Raw genomic sequence first — 16,147 nt, 5'->3', positions numbered from 1 at the left:
GTATCAAGCCCAAGAATTTCTTTCTGCACAATTTTTAAATAGCCAATGCGTGTACATAAATATAATTCCACGTGTTATGGAATTGAGATAAAAATCCAAGGTTTTATTTAGTTCAGTTTTAGCTCTTAGTTTAAGGTAAATCAACAAAAACAGAAATCTTGAGACCGAGATGTTGCATTCCGATTAGAATTTCGTAGAACATAATAACAGTCTCGTTGAGAAAATTCCTTTCAATTTAGTACGGACATTAACAATCGTTGCAAAGCCATTTGATAAGCTGCGATAGAATTTATGCAAAGAAATAGTAAACATTTTGCAGAGACTTGCATCCCGAGTGTCTTACAGCATCCCAATGAGATTCGTTTCAGCCATTACCGAGTTGAAATACTTTGAGATTTATATGGAGTTAGTTTGTGGAGTCGTGCTAGATCTTTCACTTAGGATAAATGTGGAGACACGTTTTGAATAACATTAAGGGTGTTCGCTCACTTACAAGACCAAGACTACGAGCCACACTGTCTAGACTAGCACTTAACTAATAAAACTTCTAGCTATATAGGCTCATGTAATACAAAAACCTAATATAATGCCGCCTGAATATGTCCATGCCATAAAATACTAACATTCAAAGAAAAATTTGTTTCTGCTCGGACGATATAGATCTGTAGGCTAGTTGAGTCAATTTACCACCATTTTATAACACAGAACAGGAGAAAAAGTGAGTGAAGCTTTGTATTTATTTGAGTAGCCTCGATTTGAGGCATTATGAGGCTCTTCAAAATCAGTATTTGTCTGCTCTTCTATATTCACTAGACGCACAGTTGGATTGAGGTTCCTTTGATTAAGTACGGCAAAATACCTACCCGCTAAATAGGACTCACTGAAATTTGCCACATGCCTCGGGTTGAGGCAGCATCTAAATCACAAACGCTGCCTTGATCCGTGAAATATAGTGGAATATGAAACTAATTTAGAAGATTGATTATTATGATCACCTCAGGTCTTAATGAGATCTTGAGATTAGTTTAAAATGATTATTCTTCATCTAAATTACAAGCAGTGGTCTTAGATTTCAACTAAGTAATGTGCGATCACCCTTACCGGCTTATAACTATTCGAACTTGGTAAGATATCTGATTACTTCACTTCGGACAGAGTTCAAATCCGATACTGAAATACGTGAGTTATTATTGGCTGGAGAAGTCTATATTGGAAACAACAAGCCTTGTTTGGTAATCTAATACCAGATTGTTTGTATAAGGTAACGATTCCTTTTGGAACTGTCATTTTATCTCCAGTTTCAGTATGAATTTGAATATTTTTCTCGTTAAAGTGCACTATCTAATTAGAATTGTATCGATTTCTTGGGAGTTCAATATTTATTAGTTTCTCAATAAATATCTGATCTGATCTGTTTCACGTACACTATGAACAAAAATGTAAATCTAAAGATAAAATTCACTTAGCTGCTCTGAAATTAACTTGTAACAAAAAAGTCCAGTTATACGTCTTATCAACTTAAATTCTTTATAATTTATAACGTACTTTATTTATTAATAATCAATATAAAGGGATAATGCAGTGTAACATGAAATATTATCTTTATATGCCTATTATCTTAAAATCTTCAAAAAGATAGGAGTACATAGTTGTACAAATCAGATTTTAGCATCTTAATAAAGTAGTATGAACATAACTAGATCATAATACAACTCTAAGCATTCTTACTAGATCGTTGTACGTCTATATATAAAAAATATATAAAATCCCGTTGGAAGCAAAGTGTCCTTAGTTGCAAATAATAGTAAAAACTTGTTATTTCTTGTTATTATGTTTCTAGTAAGTACTTACTGTTTATTAATAGACACAAGGTAGATACATCTAGTTGTTTACATAATAAACAGATTCTCGTTTAACAAAACGCAGTACGTTTTTGTGTGTAAAAAAATATCAACTAAACGGCATTCTCTCCGAACCGATAAAAATAAATCATACCGGACAGCCCTGCCAGTGTCTTGAAAAATTGTCTACACAAAAATTCTTTAAATAAAAGCAATGCCCTCCGAGCTCCCTCAGAAGCCTACATTGTGGGCCTCCTTTATTTATTTTTCATTTTTCATCCTCGAAACTCTAATGTTCTTTAATGAAAAGAAGCCGATACGACCACATTTTTTTTTCAACTTGATTCTCTTCGCGATGTTTCATTTCAAGATGGCTGCCTCATTATTTATGGTTCAATGGTTTTATGACGAGTGTTTTAAATATATTATTATTTTAAAATAAGTACTTAAATATACAAATACTTTTTGTCCTTTTATAATATTCTTTGTAGATTTTTATATTATTAAGTTTTATTATAGGGCAAATTAGGAGCCTTTAATGTTATTAAGTTAAGTTTACCTAATTAAAAACAATTACCTCAGTTCTCAGTTTGATTCTGCTTAGACTTTAATAATTATTTTTTTACTTATTTGTTTAATTTAGCATAAAATTTATTAAATACATAAATCTTTATTATCTATTCTTATCCTAGATACTACATTGAAATTAGCTTTAAAGTTATGAATGTCGATTATCCAGGAGATTTTCTTTATTGGGAGCGTACCTACTAAACTTACAACCAGACAAGAAATCGTGATGAAAAGTGAATCGAATATAATATTAATATGCAATAATATATCAACAAAACTTTTTTCTAAAAAAATTAAAGCAGTAGAAAATGTATTTAGAAAACAATTCCCATTTCAAACGTATATATAGAAACTACAAACGAGTCATTTGTCAGTAAAAGAATGCAAGACGAGTATGTAAGCATCGGCCTCTGCCTACATATTTAGTGGAGAGTCAAGTTGAAAAGCAAGTGGATGTTCGAAATGATTTATGTACTTGGTATGTGGGGCTTCTTTATAATATCGGTGTAGATAAAATAATATTTGTAGACCGTTTGAATACTGAAGATGGTCGGAATTTATGAAAGACAGACGTAGGTAATATTAGAGATCGTTTTATGAGAAAGTTAATCCTTTGGGAATTTGTTTGGTAAATGCTATCCGAAAAGCCAAAATATGATATTGAAATTGGAAGAAGTTAAGTCTTTATATCAATAAAAAGTAAACTAGATAGTGCAGCTAGTTTCTGGTGGTATACACTGGTATCTGTTATAAAAAAATAGGTAAAATTATTAAAAAATATCTACTTAGATGTCTTTTTAAGTAATTATAAACATGGGTTTATTCAAGGGGCGGACCAACAAATTCCTGAAAGGACGGCAACGCATCGGCAGTTCCTCTGGTGCTGCAAATGTTCATGGGCGGTGGTAATCACTTAACATCAGGTGACGCACCTGCTCGTTTGCTCGTTATCTCTTTAAAAAAAAGCATTATAAATGTATTCAATTATGAAAATGAATTAGGAGAAGTCACTGCACTTTCAATAGTTATTATGTAATATACCTATTTAAATTAATTTTATTAGTCTTTAGATGTTACCACAATGTAAGTTCAAGTCACTTAATGAGTAAAAGAAAGGTTACTGCGTAAAAAACTGTTCTTCTATCGAAAATCGAAAAGTACAAAAATGTAACGCAATAATTAAGAAAATTCTAAAAATTCAAACAGCGTACAATAGAAAACGATGTCGCAAAACGTGACTTTAGCTAAATAAGAAAATTTTCTTTCAACAATCTCTTATAAACGAATTGAAGGAAAATTTACATAAACGGAATAAAGAAAATAGCACCTTAGTCGCGTCCACACCAAAAAAAATGCCGAATTTTTTTCTATGTAAAGACGTCATCTACACTAAGGATTTGTACCTCCACAAGATAATTTACGTCGAAAACAACGCGAAACGCAAACTTTTATTGGTGTAGACGCGACTTTAGGAAAAAAAATTGTTAAACTTACTTCGCAGCTTATTATCTCCACGGCAGGAAATTATGCTGTTCTCAACTTTGTATCACTCACTTTATCTTGAGCACTTTCGGTTTCAGTTACAACAAAAACTCCGCTAATTCAATTATTGTCTTCTTTATTGTTACTGTAAAAAGCTAAATTTGTATCTAATGCCGCCGGTTTGCTGGTCCCACGGTGCGTGGGTTGAATGAGAACATTTTGATACACAATTCCAGCGAGTTATCGTAATGTTACTAGAGTAGCTATGTATGTCCGTAATTTTTCAAAATGACCACTGATTAGATGCACTTTTGCACATTGTGGATTGTGTTCGGGTCTAATTATATATTTGTTATTTATACACAAAGCGTAATAAATTTGATTTGATATGAATATTTAAAGTCCATGCAAAATACTGCAATTAGGATACTATTTGACTGGGTGTACCAGGTCACCAATCACGTTTTTATCATTCATATTTTTTTTAAAGAATATTAGCCATGTTTAATGACTAATATTCCCCTTTCCTCTCCAATTAAGCGTCAGGCTTGTGCTAGGAGTAGGTACGACAATAGTGCAATGGGCGGGGTTTGAACCGTCGACCTTTCGGTTTTCAGTCCACTCCTATACCGGTTGAGCTATTGAGGCTCTGAATTTAATTTGTTCTGGATCTACTTTGATACTGACTTCCAATAATATCGCTAGGTAATTTTATATCACTCGACTCTAAATTTATAATAATAATTAGCAAAAGAGATAGATGGGTAGTTTATGTAAGTATATTTTTATAAAAATGTATTGTGTCTTTATAGTCATCAAGTGGAGGTGGTTTTTTGACATCTGTGTTTACAAGTCCCGCAAATTGCTAATTCGCGTGGCCGTCATTTTAGTGACGTCATCATTAGACTGAAGACTATTTCGGCTGACGTCAAAATGATGTCATTTCGATGTTAATGAGGCATGATTCCAGCGCAATAGCAATTTGCGGAACTTATATCATTTAGTTTTCTTTTGAACCTACTTACAATAGCAAAAAATTTATGTACATTGACTTAAATTTATCTACTTCTATAATCATCAGATGGAGATGGTTTATTGGCATTTGGAGGTCTATTGCTTCACGGTCTAACTAAACCCAATGCACAGTGAAATTTAAAACTCTGTTGGTTAACTATGAAAGTAGTGATGATAAAACACTACACAAAACTAATGAGCTGACCGCAACGGATCATTAACCAATAACCGTTACGAAAGTTCAATTGATATTGTCTGTGCTCTTCCGTTAATTGATTTTTGTAAACATTGACTTTATTGTTCATACCCCGGATATTATTTTGTTGGAAGCGATAAAAATTGTGTCGTTTAATTGCGAACAATGGTCTATTGTACAGGTCCCATTAGATTAATGACTCTCCCTATTTTATTTATTGGAGACTTTTTTCGCTTATGAAACTCTATCACTAGGATTGTTTTTATTTCATTCTTATTCTAGAGTTTTATAATGACTCTGGATTTTTTTTATTGGAAACTTTTTTATTTAGGAAACCTAACCTATTTCACTCTATCACTAAGATTCTTTAATTTCACTCTCATTCTAGAGTTTTTGTAATGACTCTTCATAATTTTCTTTATTGGAGATTATTTAATTTATGAAACTCTATCACTAGGAATGTTTTTATTTCACTCTTGATCTAGAACTTTCTTTAATGACTCTCTCTTAAAAAAAAATTGAAGACTTTTTTCCATTTCTGAAACTGTATCACTAGGCTTCTTTTTATTTTACTCTTATTAGAGCTTTTTCATCTAGACCTTGTGTCTACTCTATTCCTATATTAACTGAAAAGAGTACCTAACTATTAAATTTTTTGCTAGCTCTACTTAGAATAGTCTGCTTTTGACGCGGTATTAGTCGTGACGTGTCTTAAAACCATTCATTTTTTGTGGTCTACGTTAGTAGACACAAAATACAATTTACTTCTTATTGGATTCTAATTTCTATTAGCATTTAAATCAAATTCTCTACATACTAAAGTTTAATGAAAGCAAAAGCCATTTCCCGGCTAATATCGTATTCCACATTAACTAAATGTATCACAAAGTCATAATACTCGGCTAAAACTAAATCATTTCACGTTTCCGTTCTAAAGTTACATTTGTCAGTTCCCTCCCGATCCATTAAACGTTGTCAGACGTCAACAATGTCGGCAACATCGTTCTAATATTACCGTTCGACTGATGTATGTTTATCTTTGATTGAATCAAACAAATCTCATCGTAGCCACATCCGTTTCATATGAAAACCACTTTTTCCAAACGAAGGACCAACAAACCGCAGCACTTTTACGGAATTTTATATTCCAAACACCTCTGTCCGAAACACTTGAGTACTCGAGTATCTCACAGCACTGTTAGCAATCCGTTGTGATATGAGTCAGGTTTTTAGGGCACACTATCTGGGAATAAACATCCCTATGCAAATAAGCCGACGACGCATCAGTTGCGATGTTTCGAGCGCGGGAGAGGCGACCGGCAGCGACGCGGTTCCTCTGGCGGTCGGAAAACGACTGGCTGAAAATGTTTAGCTGCGGGCCACACCGGCTATTGCATTCGAGTATAAACGAAAATGGCCGAATGTAATTTTGAAGTGTGAATGAAATGGATGAAGGATGTTTCTGGGATGAGCGAGACGGTTGCGCAGGTAGGGTGGGAAACTGCATCGAGGATAGGGGTTCCGTCTGCACAGGTTGGAGATAGAGTGCATTTGTTTGCGAAACGCAGTAAAGGTGTCGCTTGAGGGCGTAAAAATTTTCAACAGAAGCAAAAGGCAAAGGTATCTAAGCCATTTATCTTCCGGACGTTGACGTAGAGGGACTTTTCTTACTTAGATAGAGGAGTAATAGAAAGCGTATGAAATACGTGGAACAGTTTATTATTCTCGCAAGGAATCAGAAATAGCTACTTATTTCGGAAAATTCTCAAAGCAATATGGGATTAATCTATAGAGTTTTCTAAGTAAATTTTCTCTTAAGCTATCAGTAAGGTATTCCAAGCTTTTTACTAAACAATTAATGTTGATAAGACTCGTTATTGTGGTTTCAAATTGTACTTCTTTATCTTTTCTATCCTAAGAATATCAGCTCTAGTCAGCGATGCTTTCTCCATTTTGTCTATCCCTTGCCATAGCTTTTAATCTCTCTATTTGCTCAAACCCAACCCAACATTTCTCTTGATTGCCCAATTTCCATACCTACGTACATCTTTTCCCATTTCATGTATTACTAAATTTTAAAAATGCTAAAAAATTGTGCTGTACTAAATCATTTATTATTTGTTTTACTGAACTGGTATAATTCTTCATTAGGTACTTACCTACATTATAATTTTAGTGTTCTGTGTACTGACAAGAAAGACGAATGGACAGACGACATCAAAAAAATTGCAGGAGGCAATACATAATATTATGTCCAGCTGTGGACGTCTATCGGTTGAAGATGGTGATCATGACTGTAAAGTTAAAAATATATCATTTATGGAATAATATATAAATATCTCAGTGTCTGTCTGTCTGTCATTCCGTCTATCACACATTATGTAGGTATGTATGTCCATTCGACTTCCCTTCAGTTTGAAAAACAATTAATTGTTCCACTTTTATATTGAAGCTGAACAATATACCACGGGGTAATTCAATTTACTTTCAAACACCCGCTAGAGCGCTAGAGAGATTGCTTGTCATCAAATTTGTGTCAATTGTGTGTCAATTGGCGATACTGAATTATCTAATTTTCATCCATTTGTCATCGCTCTCCAACAAATTAACTGGATATTACCCGCCTTTCAAATTAATTTGACACAATAGGCTATTTGACTCATATCTAATTTCGTCCAATAAATGATTATTTATTATAGTATTTTGCTTAAGACAACGAAATATATCAATAACAATTATTAAAAACGCAGGATGGATATATAAATCCAATTTAAAAAAATACAGTTTTTATTTTTATTTGAAACGCAGAAAACGCTGTCAGTCATGATGTGACGTCATTAAATATGTAAACAAAGAAATGTCATCCCGATGTGACGCGGGGACTAACGTAGTATCCATATATATAAAATTTAGAGTCCTGACTAACTTATATATCAACGCACAGCCTAAACATCTAAACAGCTGGTCCTAGATACATGAAATTTGGTGAGTGTGTTCTTTGTAGGTAAAGAGAAGGTATCCACTAGGAAAGGATTTTTTGAAATTCCACCTCTGAGTGGGTTAAATGGAGGTTTGAAATTTATGAAGTCCACGCGGGCGAAGTCACGAGCATAAGCTAGTTTTTATATATTTCTAAAAACTCATAGTAAACGTAAAAAATTATCGTTTTCTCTTTATAAATTGAATAAGTTATTAAGTAAGACTTACAACAAAGTGATCTTTGCAAAAATAAATTTGGGTTGAAGTCGTTAGTCATATAGGATCCCTTTAAGCAAGTCTTCGCGTGTTACGTATATTTATTTCACTGGGCACTCTAATCCACAACTTTCCTGTGGTCTTTATCGATGCGTTTTTTACATTCTCGGATGATACAATAACGATAATTACTATATTTTTCATGTAAACTAGTATAATAGAAGTCATGTTTATTAACTTTGGGAGGTTATGCTGTTGTTTACAAATGCATAACGTCAGAGCACAGATAATCTATCGGCCAAACATGGCCGACAGTGTTTTCACCTGTCTAAGAAAAATATATCTTTAAATTAAAGTTTTATGGTTTTTAGGGCGCAAAAAAATATAGTGTTAATTTTTTTGATATAATAGGACAAATATTAACCATTTAAGACCAACTTTAAAAAAGTGTCAAGTAGCCTATTCAATTACCCCACCTAGTGGTAGATTTGCCCTAAAGCCCGGTAGACCCGGGCCTAGGGCGCCAGATATTAGGGGCGGCCAATCGTGACCAAAAATTCACTGATGTTTTGAGAAATGTTGGCATTAAAGTAAATTCATTCATTATGTAGTCTATTAAATTATGATGAGTCCTGAGAAAGGGGCGGCTGGTACCTACTTACTGCATGGCCTGGGGCCTAGGACAGTCAAGACTGCAAATCCGCCACTGACCCCACCTAAATAATTGTTTTCGACCATCGACTTATGTTTTCAACAAGCAATACAAGCTAATTTTGTACTTTTCATCAAAATTGGTTTTAAATGGATGGGCCGTGAACAGCTAGCAGACAGACATAAATAATTACATTTTTTGCAATTGAAATGGACCTAGATATGCCTAAATAGGCAGGGGTTTGTTCTTTATGACCCTAAACATATTATTACTCCAAGGGCTAGAAATATTGAGGTATCAAGCACCTATACATAATAGTAGATATTAATTATTTCTGAAGAAGTAAGCAACTAAGTATGTAATGAGAAAGTAGTTTTGGGAAGTCTACGCAGTTTTAGGAACTTTTGTAAAAATTGTTAAAAATTCGTAAGGTGGATCGTATTTATTGATCATAACATGACCGTAAGGTCCAATAAAATCCCTGCATACCTACTCGTAACATATGTAGGTACTTATTATTACATTAACAAGCAGTGCACGCTATACGCCCGCTCTTGAAAAGTTTAAACTAGCTCCCACCAAAGAATATCCTTTTCATATTCCGTATTCGTGAAATTTAAATTTAAAATCACATTACATTGTACTATTATGGACCTTATGCTGCACGTAATAGGGGGGAAAAGTTTTCTTTTCATGCACAATCCCTTCTGAACTATGAGTACAGGTGTTAAATAACAATATTCAGTAGTTTATTCCAGTGATTTGTGCTGACTTGAATGTATTGGCTTTTAAAGTTGGGGAAGGCTACTTTCATAGTTGGGAACTTTATTTTACAGAATTTCCTCTCTTCATGTAGTGCCAGTTATCCATACTAATATTGTAAATGCGAAAGTTTTTCTGTCTGCCTGCCTGTCTGCTAGCTTTTCATGGCCAGTTTAACCGATTTTAATAAAATTTGGTACAGAGTTAGCTTACACTCCGGGGCCGGACATAGGCTACTTTTTATCCCGGAAAATCAAAAAGTTTCTACGGGGTTCTTAAAGGCCTATCTGTTCAACCGATTTACATGAAATTTTATACACATGTAGCTTGCATCCCAAAAATTGACACAGGCAACTTTTTATCCCGAAAAATCGAAGAGTTCTCACGGGATTTTTTAAAAACCTAAATCCATGCGGACGAATTCACGGGTATCACCCAGTTTTTTAAAAAGCTCGTTTTGCTTTATTGATCTTAAATACAGAATAATGAGACTATAGAATTACTCACCTAAGTAGGTAGGTATACTTATAAAATAGTTGCAAATGATATTGAAAACGACTTGACTAATGAACTTTTTTCTAGTTCACACTAATGCTTCTTAACTCTCAAAAATTTATTTTGTTTTTTATTTTTTGTAATAGTAAGTTATTCGGATTTTTTTTTTTTAGTTTTTGTAGAGCGTAGAGCTTGCCTAGTTTTGAATACTTCCATCTATTAACAATGTTTTCAACAAAATACATAATACATATTTTATACCTTTTCTTTTAAGTTTCATTAGGGACTGAAATGATTGTATGTGAAAGCCCTTATATGTATATTAGGTACCTACATAATATTATTATTGTTAATAGCATTTTGTGGAGCAGCCTATTAGCTAGCACGTCTTTTACAATATTTATCGCCTATTCCATACCATATTACGAGTATATTATGTGAATGTGGCGTGTTAAGGATTAACATAACTTATGTTAAGGCAGTTTTACGCCAGAGCAACATAGTGCGACATTGAGGCATGCTCCATGGCCGCATGCTGTAATAATTTATAATGTAGCAAGAATCGTCAGAAAACTGCCATCTACTCATGTGGCCATACCGTATCTAATATTCTAATTATATGGCACGATGTTGTTGGTACCCCGCACTTATCCACCGACAGACCACAGCGCCCATCACTGAGCCAGGTAGTTCGTCTGAAGAGATTTGAAGAAAAATTAACTTTTTTTAGGGTTCCGTACCTCAAAAGGAAAAATGGAATCCCTTATAGGTTCACTTTGTTGTCTGTCTGTCAAGAAACCTACAGGGTACTTCCCGTTGACCTAGAATCACGAAATTTGGCAGGTAGGTAGGTCTTATAGCAGACATTAGGGGAAAAATCGGAAAACCGTAAATTTGTGGTTACATTCCACAAAAAAAATTAAATTGTGGTTATGATTTAATAATTAATATTTTCAATTTATAAGTAAGATAACTATATCAAGTGGGGTATCATATGAAAGGTCTTCACCTGTACATTCTAAAACAGATTTTTATTTATTTTTATGCATCATAGTTTTTGAATTATCGTGCAAAATGTCGAAAAAATACGACTGTAATACGGAACCCTCGTTGCGCGAGCCTGACTCGCACTTGGCCGGGTTTTTGGAAACAGAACAACCAGTGCAAAACGACTATGAGCCCATTATAAGCCCATCCCATCCATACACATCGATAAATCCCGGATTCCGCCCACAGATAATTTCCGTTGGTGCGGACGCGCTCTATTCAAGTTAACCACGTGTGGGACGTGATAATGCTTGCAAATCTACAACTGCTATCTTATTGTGTTCATAATATTAACATCTATAAGGTAAATCTATAATATTATGGTAATCTTCTTTATTAAAGAGCCAGCGCGTGCCAGACCTTCCTTATTTTATAAAAGCTGAAAGTTTCTCTACGTATTGTCCCCAACACTGGGAGGAATGTATGTTTGGATCATGGTGGCTTTGGGAGATAACAGGTAATGTGTAAAAATTATATTATAATTTATAATTTCTTCAGATTAGTATTAGAAATCACGTCATGCATTGCCAGCCACAGTATGATGGCAACCCACCGCCAGACACCTTTAAAGTTTAATAAATTATTAACTTTTAAGGGGGATTTCTAACACTACTCCGAAGAAAATAAAGAAAAATTAGACTTTATAGGTACTTTGACGTAAGATTAAAAAAAAAAAAAATTTCAAATGTTTCTACCTCTTTTTGTCGATGGAGCGGGGAGGGATCTTCTTAAGATACCCGATCTCTTTGGCATTAACTTTTCGAAGTTATGTGGAAATACGCCAGCTAATATTGAATGCACTATTATATTATACGTAATCTTGGGTAGAAATGAAATTACCATTTCTTCGATGAAAAACAGCTATTGTAGAATACACAGTTGAATTCAAATGATTTACACGTGCATATTTTAAGTAGCGAGAACAAAAAGCAATATAATGACTTCTATACGACTATAAGCACTATAATGACTTCTATATGACGCATTGTGCGCGTAATGGCTACCGGCCGTCGTAACTCGTGCGCTGTCTCGCAAACGAGTCCGAGACTGTGCGGTTGACAGTTCATTGCGGATTTGCAAAGGCGTATAATACGAATGCGTTATAACGGCTTAGTTGCGGTAGCGTATTTCACAAGACTTCGTATGGACTCAAGCGAAGCGATTTGCTTCCCTCAAAAAAAGAGTAAATAGGAACCTTCTAGGCAGGCGCATTCCACCTTAGAATGCATCATCTCCTACTGTTTGGTTTGATTGCAGTCAAGCGCAAGCCTATATAGTTTAAAAAAAACAGGTGGATATAATAATGTTATGTTGCATTGTGCGTGTAATGGCTACCGGCTATCGTAACTCGTGCGCTGTCTCGCAAACGAGTCCGAGACTGTGCGGTTGACAGTTCATTGCGGATTTGCAAAGGCGTATAATACGAATGCGTTATAGTGCGGCTTAGTTGCGGTAGCGTATTTTCATAGGACTTCGTACGGACTCAAACGAAGCGATTTGCTTCCCTCAAAAAAAGAGTAAATGGGAACCTTCTAGGCAGGCGCATTCCACCTTAGGCTACATCATCTCCTACCGTTTTGTTGCGGAAAACTTGTTGCGGAAACTTGTTGACGAAACTTGTTGCGAAAAATTGTTGCTGAAACATGTTGACAAAACCTGTTGCTGAAACTTGTTGCTGAAACTTGTTGTTGAAACATGTCACTGAAACAACAAGCTGTACAGTACCATTCAAACTTAAATGCGTCTGCGTGAAGTTGCGAGACTTGCTACCCCGGACACCCAAAACCGTCGACCTTTCGGTTTTCAGTCCACTCCTTTACCGGTTGAGCTATTGAGGTTTGAATCGTACCTACTGTACTTCCCACTAAATCTTGCGACTTAGCCCATACAACTTTCATTCATACACACCGCGTTGGTAGCTCGATGTTTATGAGAACAGTACACGCCCAGAGGTTTTGCAATCATAAGGTGCTATTGTTTACACCACTGTCTTTTGAACGATATTTTAACTTAGATAGAACTATAAGAGAAAAGTTAGGTTAGCTGTTACTGAGATCACAGTAAAGCGCCAACTTGGTTACCGAATTCAAAAACCGGTGCGAGTCGAACTCGTACACGAAGGGTTCTGTACCGTCACACAAGAAATAAAACTTTTTTTTAATTTTCATGGCCGTCATTTTGATTTTTTACTATTTAGCTGTTGAGAGTTACAAGATAGGTGCAGTCCACTGACAGATAGGTGGACAGACGGACAGCAGAGGCTTAGTAATAGGGCCCTGTTGGAACCCTTTGGGTACGAAACCCTAAAAAATGCCCGAGTCGGACTTGACTCCTGTATGCGTGATATAACAATAAATTAACATATATTAACGATTTTTGATTTTTTTTCACTTATGCTATGAAACCTTGCTTCTTGCCCAGAATCATGGGCAAGTTCAACTGGAGTATTCTGTATGTTTTGACCTATTTGCGAGCGTCAAAATATGCAGCATAAATGGCGGTATATTTGGTTGCATTGTCTTTAAAAGCTTGATTGATTTTTTACAGCTGATATTAGTTCAATTTCATACACCTGCACACATTCCTGAGATATAGGATCTTGATAGACAGACGGAGAACGAAGTGATAAGACTATAAGTCAGGGAGCTCGAAATCGACTTAGCTTATTACCTACTAAGGTTTCTATTTTCCTTTTGAGGTATGGAACCCTAAAAATGTGCGTAGTTATATTTATTATCTAGGGATATCTTTCTAGCCTTTCTAGGTCAAAATCTATATTGATTAAGTCCAATAAGAGTTCGGGAAAATTAGTTAGCAGGTATCAATTATTTATACTCAGAGGCCGACCTCCATAATACATAAAGAAAGTCTCTAGGGATATTTTGTAGGTGTGAGAAGGCGATAGCTTTAGGGATATTGGAACATTTTCTGAGCTCTGGACTTTTATTAATTACTAGCTGGTACCCGCAACTTGGTCCGCGAAGATTTAGGTTTTGTAAAATTTCCCTGAGTCTGTCCGTTTGTCGTGTCTGTCAAGTAAACCTATAGGGTACTTCCCGTTGACTTAGAAACTTGAAATTTGGTAGGTAGGTTAGTCTCATATTATAGCACAAATAAAGGAATAAATCACATCACAAAAAAAAAATGTGTTCATGAATAAATAATTAGTATTTTAAATTTTCAAGGTATACTAAGTGGGGTATCATATGAAAGTGTTTTACCTGTACATTCTAAAGCAGATTTTTATTTATTTTAATGCATAATAGTTTTTGATTTTTTGTCGTGCAAAATGTCGAAAAAAATACGACTGCAATACGGAACCCTCGGTGCGCGAGTCTGACTCGCAAAAGGCCAGTTTTTTTAAATTTATACTCCTTTAGGTGCATCATTGTCTCATACGCTGACTCATACGCTGTCTTCGAAACATAAAAATGTCCGCAAAAAATATTTACAATCCACTCATTACCATCGAAAATTTCATAGCTGATATAAAATGTAAAGCTGTCTTCTCATGGTATGTGATATCACGAATAGCACCCTGCTGTACAGTCATTAGGTATTTATAGGGTGCGTGAGTTGTAGCAGACCCTTAATAGAATAAACTACTTTATGCCAGTGAGTGCAACAGCTCTAGCATTGTGTTTGATTGCGTTTTACCATTGATGTTACTGCTGTAAACCTAAATAACTTAGTCAATAACGCTTAACCTCAGGTGACCCGAATGCTCGCTTGCTATCTATATAAGAAAAACCTAAATTACTGCGGGCCCAAACGTGGGTAATGATTTGGAGGAGTTAAGACTCACACTGACGCCGATTCTGTTTTCTTTCTCGAAACTAAATTTAGAGTATCTGCATCTTTTTCTTTTTATTATTGCTAAAAAGGACAGAACATGAATTTTATATTTAAAATAAATTTTAAATTTTAGTGCGCTCTACAAATTTAAACTAAAGGCTTGCGACTGGCAGCTAAAGTCACGGGGTTTGACATCTCTAAATTAAATTTAAAACTATCAATCTGTGTCTGTCCTTTTGATATTGCAATTTACAATTGTCTGTCCTTTTGATATTGCAATTTACAATTGTCTGTCCTTTTCATATTGCAATTTGCATTTGCAAGCCTCAACGGGTAAATGAGTGGACTGAAAACTGAAAGATCGACGGTTCAAATCCAGCCCGCTGCACTTTTGTCGGACCTATACTCCTAGCACAAGCTTGACGCTTAGTTGGAGAGAAAAGGGGAATACCAGTCATGTAACATGGCTAGTATTCTTTAAAAAAATTACATTAGTAGGTAGGTAAGAAGAAGATACGAATACTCTAAAATTTAGTTGTGCTCAGACTAGGTCGTATCCATTCCATCAGTGCGTCTACAGTTGTCCCACCACACATTCATGGTCCTCCGCCTTTCACATCCACTCACTTTCTTCATTTAGGTCGTACAGTGACAAAGACTATGGTGGTAACAAACGAACTAACTTATTGCGATTCGCAATTTTTCTGACCATGGGAGACTACCCTAAGATCACCCAAAGACGAACGGGATTCTGTACTGTTTATACTTTCAAATTATTTTTATAGCAGCAACGTTTTGTTTGTTTTATGACGTCATTCCTTGTAACTTTGTCAGCGTTTACAAATTAATCATCACCATACAATGTTTCCCTAAGTAGCAGCACTAGCTACCTACAAGGTATCTAGGTACATGAGATAGCTACAAAGCTACAGCACGCGCTACATTTATAATGAAAATTCCCATTAAAATTCTACTACCGTCCCACAATATAGTGTGTAACAAACAGTGAATATCCGATAATATTCGTTCGAGAAATAAACACGTCGCAGATGATTTACACGCCAATAACTCTTTGTGTTCTAATTGTGGACACTCGAT

General features: G+C 35.1%; 1 protein-coding gene across 6 annotated transcripts in view; it reads right to left on the bottom strand.

Moving 5' to 3' along the window:
- The window catches only part of pxb, a 251,761-nt gene extending 245,322 nt beyond the window's left edge, over positions 1–6,439 (bottom strand). For 2 of the 6 annotated variants that reach the window (XM_069504612.1, XM_034977871.2), the window contains exons 1-2: positions 6,119–6,439; positions 3,906–4,038 (exon numbers count right to left, since the gene is read on the bottom strand). The gene's annotated coding sequence lies outside the window, so the exon portion shown is untranslated. Of the gene's footprint in view, positions 1–3,901; positions 4,049–6,044 lie in introns of all 6 variants that reach the window. The other 4 variants (XM_069504610.1, XM_069504611.1, XM_069504614.1 and 1 more) reach the window with 4 other exon arrangements.
- Positions 6,440–16,147: the final 9,708 nt, after the last annotated feature.

The sequence above is a fragment of the Maniola hyperantus genome, chromosome 18, assembly GCF_902806685.2.
Source record: "Maniola hyperantus chromosome 18, iAphHyp1.2, whole genome shotgun sequence".
NCBI classification, from domain to species: Eukaryota; Metazoa; Arthropoda; class Insecta; order Lepidoptera; family Nymphalidae; genus Maniola; species Maniola hyperantus.
Note: the sequence above shows the minus strand (reverse complement) of the source record. Positions and strands in the feature narration are given on the sequence as shown.